Below are 12,730 nucleotides of genomic sequence, written 5' to 3'. Positions count from 1 at the left end.
TCTCGAACTCCTGGGCTCAAGGAATCCTCTTGCCTTGGCCTCCCAAAATGCCAGGATTACAGGCATAACCACTATGCCTGGCCACATTTTTATTTTTAATTTTTATTCATTCATTTATGTATTTACTTTTTTTTTTCTTTTTTTTTGAGACGGAGTTTCACCCTTGGTTGCCCAGGCTGGAATGCAATGGCATGATCTCGGCTCACCGCAACCTCCACCTCCCAGGTTCAAGTGATTCTCCTGCCTCAGCCTCCCGGGTAGCTGGGATTACAGGCATGCGCCACTATGCCTGGCTAATTTTGTATTTTTAGTGGAGACAGGGTTTCTCCATGTTGGTCAGGCTGGTCTCGAACTCCCAACCTCAGGTGATCTGCCAGCCTCGGCCTCCCAAAGTGCTGGGATTACAGGCGTGAGCCACTGCACGCAGCCTATGTATTTACTTTAGAGATAGCATCTTGCTCTATCACCCAGGATGGAGAGAAGTGGTACGATCATAGCTCACTGCAGCTTTGAACTCCTGGGCTCAAGGCAATCCTCCTGCCTCAACCTCCCCAGTAGCTAGGACTACAGGCACGAGACACCATGTCAAGCTAGTAGTAATTTTTCTACTTTCGTTCCTTTTTTTTTTTTTGAGACAGGGTCTCACTCTGTTGCCCAGGCTGGAGTGCAGTGGCAAGATCATAGTTCACTGCAGCCTCAATCTCCTGGGCTCAAGTAATCCTCCTGCCTCAGCCTCTCAAATAACTGGGACTACAGACATGTGCCACCACACCTGGCTAATTTTTTAATATTTTATTTTTAGCAGAGACAAGGTTTCCTTATGTTGCCCAAGCCGGTCTTGAACTCCTGAGCTCAAACAATTCCCCCACACTGGCCTCCAAAAGTGTTCAGATTACAGGCGTGAGCCACTCCAGCCTTATTCCTAACTTTAGTAATTTGAGTATTCTTTTTTTTTTTTGGTCAGTCTAAAGTTTCATCAATTTTCTTGATCTTTTTGAAGAATCAACTTTTGTTTTCATTGATTCTTTCTGTTGTTTTTCTCTTTTCTATTTCATTTATCTCCACTCTTAATTTTTATTCTTTCTTTTGCTTGCTTTGGGTTTAGTTTATTCTACTTTTTCTAGTTCCTTAAATTGGAAGTTTAGGTTATTAATTGGAGATCTTTCTTTCTTTGATGTAGGTTTTTACAGCTATAAATTTCCCTTTGAGTACTGCTTTTGCTGTATTCGATAAGTTTTGGTATGCTGTATTTTCATTTTCATTCATCTCATCTAATTTCTCTTGTGATTTTTTCTTTGATCCATGGGGCAGTTAAGAGTGTGTTGCTTAATTCCCACATATTTGTGAATTTTTCACTTTTAATTCTGTTATTTCTAATTTCATTCCTTTGTGGTCGGAAAGATAATTCATATGATTTCAATTCTTTAAAATTTATTAAGACTTATTTTGTGGTCTAACATATGGTCTATCCTGGAGAATGTTTTATGTGTACTTTGAGAAGAATGTATATTCTGCTATGGTTGGGTAGAGTTAGCACTGTTCAAGTCTTCTATGTCCTTATCTAGTGTGTAGTTCTAGCCATTATTGAAAGTGAAGTATTGACGTTTCCAACTATTCTTTTTATTTATTTATTTATTTATTACTTTTTTTTATTTTTTGAGACAGAGTCTTGCTCTGTTACCAGGCTGGAGTGCAGTAGCACAATCTTGGCTCATCGCAACCTCCACCTCCCAGGTTCAAGCCATCCTCCTGCCTCAGCCTCCCAAATAGCTGGGATTACAGGCATACACTGCCATGCCCAGCTAAATTTTGTATTTTTAGTAGAGACAGGGTTTTACCATGTTGGACAGCCTGGTCTTGAATTCCTGACCTCAGGTGATCTGCCCACCTCGGCCTCCCAAAGTGCCCGGATTAGAAGCGTGAGCCACTGTGCTCGGCCGATATTTCCAGCTATTCTTGCTGGCCTGTTTCTACTTTGAATTCTGTCCATTTTTGCTTCAAATACTTTGAGGACTCTCCTGTTAGGTGAAATATATAATTGTTATATCTTCTTGATGAATTGAACCTTTTATCATTACAAAATGTTTCTCTGTGTCCCTTGTAACAAATTTTGCCTTAAGGTCTATTTTTAATAATATTAGGATATCCACTCCAGCCCTCTTTTTGTTAGTTTTCATGGAATATATGTATTTAGATACAGAGTCCCTTGTCACTCAAGCTGGAGTGCAGTGGCTGCAGCCTCAAACTCCTGGGCCGAAGGGATCCATCCTCCCACCTTAGCTTCCTGAGTAGCTGGGACTACAGGTGTGTGCCACCATACCAGGCTTTTTGTTTGTTTGTTTGTTTGTTTGTTTGTTGGTGGTTTTTTGTTTGTTTGTTTGTTTGTTTTTTTAGTAGATAGCATAACTTTGTTGCCCAGGCTGGTCTTGAACTCCTGGCCTCAAGAAATCCTCCCACTTCAGCCTACCAAAGGGCTGGAATTACAGGCGTGAGTCACTGCCCCTAGCCTGGAATATCTTCCATCCTTTCACTTTCAACAATTTGGGTCATTTGAGCTAAAGCGAAGCTCTTGTAGACAGCATATATAGTTGGATCATGTGGGTTTTTTTTTTAATTTTTTAATTTTATAATGGAAAGCTTCATAAATTTGCATGTCAACCTTGTGCAGGGGCCACGCTAATCTTCTCTGTATCATTCCAATTTTAGTATATGTGCTGCTGAAGTGAGCACTGGATCATGTTTTTTTAAAAAAAAACAATTCTACTAATCTCTGCCTTTCAACTGGATAATTCAATCCATTTACAGTTAATGTAATTACTGATAAGGATTTATTCCCATTTTGCTATTTTTATATGCATTATATATTTTTGTTTTTTTGTTCCTCAACTCCTTCATTATTGCCTTCTATTGTGTTAAATATTTTCTAGTGCCCCATTTTGATTCTCTTTTTTTCTTTTGATTCCCTTCTTTTCTTTTCTTTTAGTTATTTTCTTAGTGGTTGTCTTGGATATTGAACAATTTGGCTGGGCGTGGTGACTCAAGCCCTACCACTTTGGGAGGCTGAGGTAGGAGGATTGCTTGAGGTCAGGAGTTTGAGACCAGCCTGGGTAATAAAGAAAGACCCCGTATCTAGCCACCCCCCCACCAAATTAGCCAGATGTGGTGATGTGCACCTGTAGTCCCAGCTACTCAGAGGCTGAGGTGGGACGATCACTTGAGTCCAGGAGTTCATGGCTGCAGTGAGCCATAATCGCAAGACTGCACTCCAGCCCAAGCAACAGAGCAAGACCTGGTCTCAAAAACTGCAACTACAACAAAAAATTTAAATAATAATATTTAACAATCTAATTCTAATTAATACCAACTTAGTTTCAATAGCATGCAAAATCTTTGCACCTCTATAGCTTCATCCCCTACCTTTCATGTTTTTATTGTCAGTAATTACATTTTCATGCTTTGCATGCCCATCAACATAGATTTATGGTTATTGTAGATGTATTTTAAATTATATAAGGGAAAAAAGAGGAGTTTAAACTAAAAATACAGTAATACTAACTTTTATATTTATCTATGTATATTTACCTATGTATTTATTTTACTGATGTTCTTTATTTCTTCATGTGGTTTTGAGCTACTATCTAGTGTCCTTTAGTAGCAACCTGAACAGCTCCCTTTAGCATTTCTTATAGCGCAGGTCTACTAGCGACAAACTCTCTCGACTTTAGTTTATCTGAGGATGTCTTGAGTTCTCCTTTTTTTCCTGAAGGATAGCTTTGCCAGATATAGAAATCTTAGTTATATATAGATAGATATAGAAATCTTAATCCTCTTTTGTTTGTTTGTTTGTTTCAGCATTTTCTGAATATATCATCCCACTATCTGGCCCCCATGGTTTCTGATGAGAAATAAACTGTTAATCTTATTGAGATTAGCTTATATGTGATGAGTCACTTTTCTCTTGTTGTTTTCAAGATTCTCTCTTCAGGCGGGGAATGGTGGCTTACGCCTGTGATCCCAGCACTTTGGGAGGTCGAGGTGGGTGGATCACTTAAGGTAAGGAGTTTGAGACCAGCTTGGACAACATGGCGAAACCCTGTCTCCCCTAAATATACAAAAATTAGCCAGGCACGGAGGAGGCGGATGTTACAATGAGCCGAGATCGTGCCACTGCACTCCAGCCTGGGCAACAAAGTGAGATTCTGTCTCAAAACAACAACAACAACAACAAAAATCAAGATTCTCTTTTTATCTTTGTCTTTCAATAGTTCGATTCTGATGTATCTTGGTTTTGATCTCTTTGTGTTTATCCCACTTGGGATTCATTAGGCTTATTGAATGTGAAGACTGAGTCTTCCATTACATTTTGGAAGTTTTGGGCCATTATTTCTTCAAATATTCTGTCTTCTTCTTTCTCTGCCTCCTCTCCATCTGGGACTTTCATTATGCATATGTTGTTATGCTCGATGGTATTCCATGGGTCTCTTAAACTCCATTTGCTTTTCTCCATTCTTGTTTCTCAGATTGTTAATCTCAATGGACTTACCTTCAAGTGTGCTGATTGTTTCTTTTGCCTGCTCTAATCTATATTGAGCTCCTCTAGCGAATTTTTATTTCAGTTATTATACTCTTCAACTTCTTTTTCTCTTTTTTCTTTTTTTTTTAAATGTTCCTCTTGGCTTATACCTAAAACTCCAGGATTTCTATTTGTTTTCTTTTTATAATTTATCTTTATTTATACTCTATATTTAGTGAGATATAGTTCTCATGGTTTCCTTTAGGTCTTTGAATAGATTTAAAATAGTTGATTTAGGCCAGGTGTGGTGGCTCACCCCTGTAATCCCAGCACTTTGGGAGGCCGAGGTAGGTGGATCACCTGAGGCCAGGAGTTTGAGACCAGCCTGGCCAACATAGTGAAACTCCATCTCTACTAAAAATACAAAAATTAGCCAGTCATAGTGATAGGTGCCTATAATCCCAGCTAATCGGGAGGCTGAGGCAGTAGAGTCACTTGAACCTGGGAGGTGGGGGTTGCAGTTAGCTGAGATAGTGCCCCTGCACTTCAGCCTGGGTGACAAAACAAGACTCCATCTCAAAAAATAATTAATTAATTAATACAATAAAATAGTTGATTTAAAGTCTATCTATAAAGTCTAATGTCTGTGCTTCCTCAGAAACAGTTTCTTTCTTTCTTTTTTTCTTTTTTTTTTTTTTTGAGACACAGTCTTGCTTTGTCACCCAGGCTGGAGTGCAGTGGCTCAATCTCAGCTCACTGCAACCTCTGCCACATGGGTTCAAGCGATTCTCCTGCCTCAGCCTCCCAAGTAGCTGGGATCACAGGTGCGTGCTACCACGCCCAGCTAATTTTTGAATTTTTAGTAGAGATGGGGTTTCAGCATCTTGGCCAGGCTGGTCTTGAACCCCTGACCTCGTGATTCATGGCCTCCCAAAATGCTGGGATTACAGGCGTGAGCCCGCACCTGACCTAACAGTTTCTATTAATTTATTTTTTCCCCACACATAAACTATACTCTCTTGTTTCTTTGAATGTCTCATAATTTTTGTTTGAAACTGGACATTTTTAATATGTAAATGTAGCAACTCTGGAAATCAAATCTGAAATCTCCCAGTACCCCAGAGTTTGTTATTGAGGCTTGTAGTACTTGTTGGGATTTTTTTGTTTTGTTTTGTTTTGTTTTTTGGTGACTTTTCTGAACTAATTTTGTAAAGTCTGTATTTTTTCTTGTGTATATTCACTAAAGTCTTTGTTTCATTAGCTTAGTGATCAGCTAATGACTTGACAGAGATTTTCTTAAATACCTAGAACAGTGATAAAAATCTTCCAGTCTTTGCAGAATGGCTCTGTATGTGTGTCGGCACATACCTTCAACTCTAAGCCAGGCAATTTACAACTGTGCCTTAACCTTTGTCTTCTGCTTACAGAGAGCCTGAAGATCAGGTAGAGGTGGGAATTTAGGACCCCTTCAGGTCTTTTCTGAGCATGCACCCAGCCCTAGGCATGCATGTGCACCTCTATTCCCTGGACTATGTAGGAGCTTTTCAAAGCCCTTAGGGACTTTTGAAGTTTTCTACTATACCATTTGCACTGACATCTGATCCTTTTCTTTAAGCATAGAATATATATATATACACACACACACACACACACACACATATACACATATATATGTATATATACAAATATATGTATATATGCACACAATATATATTGTGTGTGTATATATACATATATGTGTATGTATGTGTGTGTGTGTGTGTTTGTGTGTATATTTACTCAGGCCAGGCACAGTGGCTCACACTTGTAATTCCAGCATTTTGGGAGGCTGAGGTAGGAGGATCACTTGAGCCCAGGAGTTTGAGGATGCAGTGAGCTAGGATTGTGCCACTGCACTCCAACCTGGATGACAAAAGAAGATCCCATCTCTTTCGCTTGGAAATCATCTCCACTAAATATTCAAGTGCATCACTCACAAATTCTGCTTTCCATGCAACTGTAGGACAAAGAATAGCTAGACTTTCTACCTCTATAGAACAGGGATCTCGTCTCCTTCAGTTTCTAGTAACATTTTCTTCATTTTGTTCTGGGTCCTCACTGGTAGAGCCTTAATATCCATCTTCCCTTTTCTTTACTTTTTTTCTTTTCTTTTTTTTTTTTTTGAGACAAGGTCTTGCTCTGCTACCCAGGCTGAGGTGCAGTGGCGCAATCTTGGCTCACTGCCGCCTGCACCTCTTGGGTTCAAGTGATTCTCCTGCCTCAGCCTTCCTAGTAGCTAGGACTACAGGCACGCACCACTATGCCAAGCTAATTTTTGTATTTTTAGTAGAGACAGGGTTTCGCCATGTTGCCGTGAGCCACCACACCCAGCCAGTATCCATATTTCTACTAACAATCTGTTCAAGGAAACCTAGGCTTTTTCTGTCATGCTCCCCAAAATTCTTCGTCTCTACTCATTACCCAATTCCAAAGCTACCTCCACATTTTTAGGTTTTGGTTACAGCAGCACTCCACTCTTGGTTCCAAAATCTGCATTACTTTTTTTAATGATAATTGTAACAAATTATCACAAACTACGTGACTCTAAACAACAGAAACTTATTTTCTCACCATTCGGGAGGCCAGGATGTCCAAAATCGGTATTACTGGGCCTAAAGCAAGATGTCAGTAGATCTATGCTCCCTCTGGAGGCTCCAGGTGAGAATCCATCTCTTGTCTCTTTCAGCTCCTGGTGGCTGCCAGCACTCCTTGGCTTTTGGCCACAACACTCCTCCATCTTGTGCCTTTTCCTCTTTTGTCTGTGTCAGATCTCTTTCTGCCTCCCTCTTATAAGGATACATGTGATTGCATTTAGGGTCTACTCCAATAATTTGGAATAATCTCCCCATCTCACGGTCCTTAACTTAATTACATCTTTACAGACTCTATTTTCATATAAGGTAACATTTACAGTTTTCAAAGATTAGGATTCAATATCTTTGAGAGGCCATTTTTATCCTACCACAGTTATGGTCCTATCATGGAATATTATACAGCAATAAAAATGAATGAACTGGCCAGGCATGGTGGTTCACACCTGTAATCCAAGCACTTTGGGAGGCTGAGGCAGGCAGATCACAAGGTCAGGAGTTTGAGACCAGCCTGGCCAACATGGTGAAACCCCATCTCAACTAAAAATACAAAAATTAGCTGGGCATGGTAGCGCAAGCCTGTAATCCTAGCTACTCAGGAGGCTGAGGCAGGAGAATTGCTTGAACCTGGAGGCAGAGGTTGCAGTGAGCTGAGATTGCGCCACTGCACTCCAGCCTGTGCGATAGAGTGAGACTCTGTCTCAAAAAAAAAAAAAAAAAAAAAAAAAGAATGAACTATAGTTACATAAAATAAGGTAAGTCTTGGATATAATGTTGAGTTAAAAAAAGTTCTAGAAGACTTTATCACTATTTTCTATTTATGTCTTTGATTTCTCTTTTATTTATGTCTTTTATTTCTTTTTAATGTATTTTATTACATTGTAAGCCCTATAAAGCTTAGAATGTAAACCTCATAGAGCAGGGCCTTGTTTTGCTCATTGCTATACACCCAGTGCCTGGAAGAGTGACTGTCAGGCAAAGAAATACCAAACAAATAACTGCTGAATGAATGAACTATTAAAATGGATATTTTTGAAGACTGATATAAGCAAATAAAAAATCTTACAGTATAACACTAATTTTTTTATAAACCAGAATCCCAAAGTGCTGGGATTACAGATGTGAGCCACCATGTCCAGCTAAGGTGGCCTTTTTCAATTTGAAAACTCATATACTTCAGTTTTGGGAAATAATCTTGAATTATTTATTTGATGCTTTACCCCCTTCATTTTCTTTTCTTTCTTTCTTTTTTTTTTTTTTTTTTTTTGAGACAGAGTCTCGCTCTGTCTCCCAGGCTGGAGTGCAGCGGTGAGATCTCGGCTCACTGCAAGCTCCACCTCCCGGGTTCTCGCCATTCTCCTGCCTCAGCCTCCCGAGTAGCTGGGACTACAGGCGCCCGCCACCACACCAGCTAATTTTTTATATTTTTAGTAGAGACGGGGTTTCACCGTGTTAGCCAGGATGGTCTCGATCTCCTGACCTCCTGATCTGCCCGCCTCGGCCTCCCAAAGTACTGGGATTACAGGCTTGAGCCACTGCGCCCGGCCAACCCCCTTCATTTTCTTCTGTTGCTTCTTTATTCAGATATTGAATCTCCTAAATTGATTCTCTACTTTTCTAATCTTTTCACTATTTTCCATTTCTTTCTTTCTGAGGGATATTCCCTCAACTGTGTCTTCCAACCTTACTCATTGTTTTCATTTCTACCATCATGCTTTTAAAAAATATATTATTTTCCAGTAGTTTTTGTTGTTCTGTGAATGCTTACTTTCATAGAATCAGGTTATTATTTCATGAATGCAATACCTTCTTTTCTCATCCTGAGGTTATTAATGCCTCTCCTTCTTCCTCCTCCTTGCCTTCCTTCTCCTCCTCCTCGCCTTCCTTCTCCTCCTCCTCCTCTTCACCTCCTCTTCTTTTTTCTACAGAGTCTCTGTTTCCTGCAAGTTGCTTTTTTTCTGCTTACTGGGTTTGGTCTCTCTTAAGGTAGAGGTTCTCCTTAGTTGTCTAATAATCCTTGATTGCTCATTATTAAGAGCGAGATCTTAAAAACTGATGGCAAGCATGTTGACTTTGAGCTGGATGGATATTTTGTTGGGTAACATTCATCTTAGATCTCTCTTCTTGGGTTGGCCAGAGTCCCATAGAGGGGCTGTCTGGAGGGTAAAAGTCTGTCTTTACCCTCCTGGTGACTGAGTGAGTTGCCACTTTGGCTGACAAGTGAGAGAAGAGGGTTGGAGGTCTCAGATTTCAGTGTGTATACAATCACTTAACCCCCTTATTCAGCTACTGGCCCAAAGACCTTCTGTTTTGCCTTCTCCAGAGAATAAATCTCCAGTGTTATGCCGGACTAAGAAAGGGGCAGTTGGCCAGTGGCATGGAGTAGAGGAGGGGACCTAGGGATCAAATTGCTTATCGGTTCGCTTTGATCTAGTGCTCTATACTTCAGTTACTACCAAGGACAGTGGTCTCTGCTGCTGCCAGCTCCTGATGTTTTGCTGCCTTGATGTAGCCATAGTTCAGAGACATTTGTTGACATCTCACACCATAATGATAGATGTGTCTATTTTCCCCTGTAGCTTTAATTATTTTTGCTTTAAATATTTTAGGCTATTTTATTAAGCACATATTAATTTAGATGGTTATATCTGTCTGGTGAATTTTTTTAAACATTGTCATCATTTTATTATTACTGCATAGTGACCACCTCTACACTAATAATGTTTTTTGTCTTAAAGTTTGCTATTAATTTGGTCTTTTTGAGACAGGGTCTTGCTGTGTTGCCCAGATTGAGTGCAGTGGCATGATCACAGCTCACTGCAGCCTTGACCTCCCAGGCTAAAGTGATCCTCCTGCCTCAGCCTCCCAAGTAGCGGGGACTACAGGCCTGCACCACCACGCCTGGCTAATTTTTGATTTTTTGTAGAGATGGGGTCTCCCCATGTTGCCCAGGCTGGTCTCGAACTCCTGAGCTCAAGTGATCCTCCCTTCTCAGCCTCCCAAAGTGCTGGGATTACATGCATAATTCACCATGATTCGTCTTAAAGTTTGGTTATTAATGCAGAAATACCACCTTGCTTTTGGTGTAACTTTTTCAAGCTCACCCTTTCCATATCCTTATGCTTAGGTGGTCAAATATGCCTTTTTAAAAAATATTTTGAACATTTTTAAGTATATAGTTTAGTGACATTAATTACATTCCCATTGTTGTGCAACCATCGTCCATCTCTAGAACATTTTTTATCTTCCCAAATGAAACTCCATACCCATTAAACAAATATCACCTCCCCTCCATTCTCTATTTTCTATTCTTGATTTCATAGACCTTATAAGTCTATGCTTGGCTGGGAGCAGTGGCTCATGCCTGTAATCCCAGCACTTCAGGAGGCCGAGGCAGGTGTATCACTCTAACCCAGGAGTTTGAGACCAGCTTGGGCAACCTGGCAAAACCCTGTCTCTACTAAAACCACAAAGATTAGCCAGGCATGGTGGTGGCGTGCGCCTGTAGTCCCAGCTACTTAGGATGTCGAGGCAGGGGAATCACTTGAACCTGGGAGGCAGAGGTTGCAGCGAGCCGAGACTGCACCACTGCACACCAGCCTGGGCAACAACGGAGTGAGACCCTGTCAAAAAAAAAAAAAAAAAAAGCCGGGCGCGGTGGCTCATGCCTGTAGTCCCAGCACTTTGGGAGGCCGAGGCAGACAGATCACTTAAGGTCAGGAGATCGAGACCATCTTGGCCAACGTGGTGAAACCCCGTCTCTACTAAAATACAAAAAATTAGCTGGGTGTGGTGGTGCACACCTGTAGTCCCAGCTACTCAGGAGGCCGAGGCAGGGGAATCGCTTGAACCCAGGAGGCAGAGTTTGCAGTGAGCTAAGATCACACCACTGCACTCCAGCCTGGCGACAGAGCAAGACTGTCTCAAAAAAAAAAAAAATCTGCTTGGTTCTCCTTGATAATCTCTTGTTGTTTACTCATGTTCAGATCATACATTTTTTTTAAATTTTTTTAAAGTTTTTTGAGACCAAGTCTCACTCTGTCACCCAGGCTGGAGTGTAGTGGTGCGATTTCGGCAGCTCACTGCACCTCTGCCTTCTGGGTTCAATCGATTCTCGTGCCTCAGCCTCCCAAGTAGCTGGGACAATAGGCGCATGCCACCACACCCAGCTAATTTTTGTGTTTGTAGCAGGGACAGGGTTTCACCATTTTGCCCAGGCTGGTCTCAAACTCCTGGGCTCAAGCGATCCACCTGCCTCAGCCTCCCAAAGTGCTGGGAAGCCACCATGGCTGCCCATATGTATATATTAACAATAACTTATCATACACATCAAAATAGCTACAAGAGATGATTTGTAATGTTCTCAACACAAAGAAATGATAAATGTTTGAGGTGATGAATATCCCAGTTACCCAGATTTGATCATTATACATTGTATGCTTGTGTCAAAAGGTCACATATACCCCACAAATATGTACAACTGTAATGTAGCCATAATTAAAAATAATTTTTTTTGTTTTTTGTAAATTTTGTGTGTGTTCTTTTTCTTTAAAAACAGATTCTAAAAATTCATGTGTTAACCTTTCTATATCATATATAGGAGACCACTACCTGGAGTCCTGTAGCATCTAAATCTGTTGTGTGTTGTTTCTGTTGATTCTTACTCATAGTGGCTAGCATCTTTATGTGCTGGTGATCTCTGATTGTGAGCTCACTGCTTGATATTGAGCAATAGGAATCCTTCATATCTAAATTTGGACACATTCCTCCAAAGAGGATTTGAATCTGCTTCTGCCTGGAGCCAGGGGTGTCACCAACATGAAACACTTCAGCCCTCTTTGAGGGTCCTAGCTGCATGTATTTTGAGGGTCCTCGCTTCATGTAGTTGGAGGGTCCTAGCTCCATGTATTTGGAGGGTCTTAGCTCTATGTATTTTGAGGGTCCTCGCTTCATGTAGTTGGAGGGTCCTAGCTCCATGTATTTGGAGGGTCTTAGCTCCATGTATTTTGAGGGTCCTAGCTTCATGTATTTTGAGGGTCCTAGCTCTGCGTATTCTGAGGGTCCTAGTTCCGTGTATTTTGAGGGTCCTAGCTCCGTGTATTTTGAGGGTCCTAGCTTCATGTATTTTGAGGGTCCTAGCTCTGTGTATTCTGAGGGTCCTAGCTTCATGTATTTTGAGGGTCCTAGCTCTGTGTATTCTGAGGGTCCTAGTTCCATGTATTTTGAGGGTCCTAGCTCCGTGTATTTTGAGGGTCCTAGCTCCATATATTTTGAGGGTCCTAGCTTCATGTATTTTGAGGGTCCTAGCTCCATGTATTTGGAGGGTCCTAGCACCATGTAGATGCCCAACATTCATGTCCCCAACCTCCCTCCTGGCCAAAGCTCCCAGCTTTGGCTGCACTTTCCTTTGTGGGTAAGGAAGTGGCTTTGGCAGACAAGGTCTAGAGCTTGATAGACAACACATCCTCAAAGAATTATAGCCTCTTTTTCTAGAATTTTTTTTTTTTTTTCTGTAGCAGGAAGGCTCCTCTCTGCTTCAAGTCCACCACATCACTAAGGAGCAGAAATTCTCCAAGCCATTCCACAC

At 41.0% G+C, this 12,730-nt stretch overlaps 1 protein-coding gene and 1 non-coding gene across 2 annotated transcripts in view; one reads left to right on the top strand and one right to left on the bottom strand.

The window, feature by feature from the left end:
• Window positions 1-12,730, top strand: part of RAB3IL1 (RAB3A interacting protein like 1) — a 50,422-nt gene that overhangs the window by 6,900 nt on the left and 30,792 nt on the right. The window lies entirely within an intron of this gene.
• Window positions 2,624-2,730, bottom strand: LOC115936440 (U6 spliceosomal RNA). Its single transcript, XR_004071914.1, has one exon. It is a non-coding gene; the product is annotated as a U6 spliceosomal RNA (small nuclear RNA).

This window comes from Gorilla gorilla, chromosome 9, assembly GCF_029281585.2.
Source record: "Gorilla gorilla gorilla isolate KB3781 chromosome 9, NHGRI_mGorGor1-v2.1_pri, whole genome shotgun sequence".
NCBI lineage: Eukaryota > Metazoa > Chordata > Mammalia > Primates > Hominidae > Gorilla > Gorilla gorilla.
Note: the sequence above shows the minus strand (reverse complement) of the source record. Positions and strands in the feature narration are given on the sequence as shown.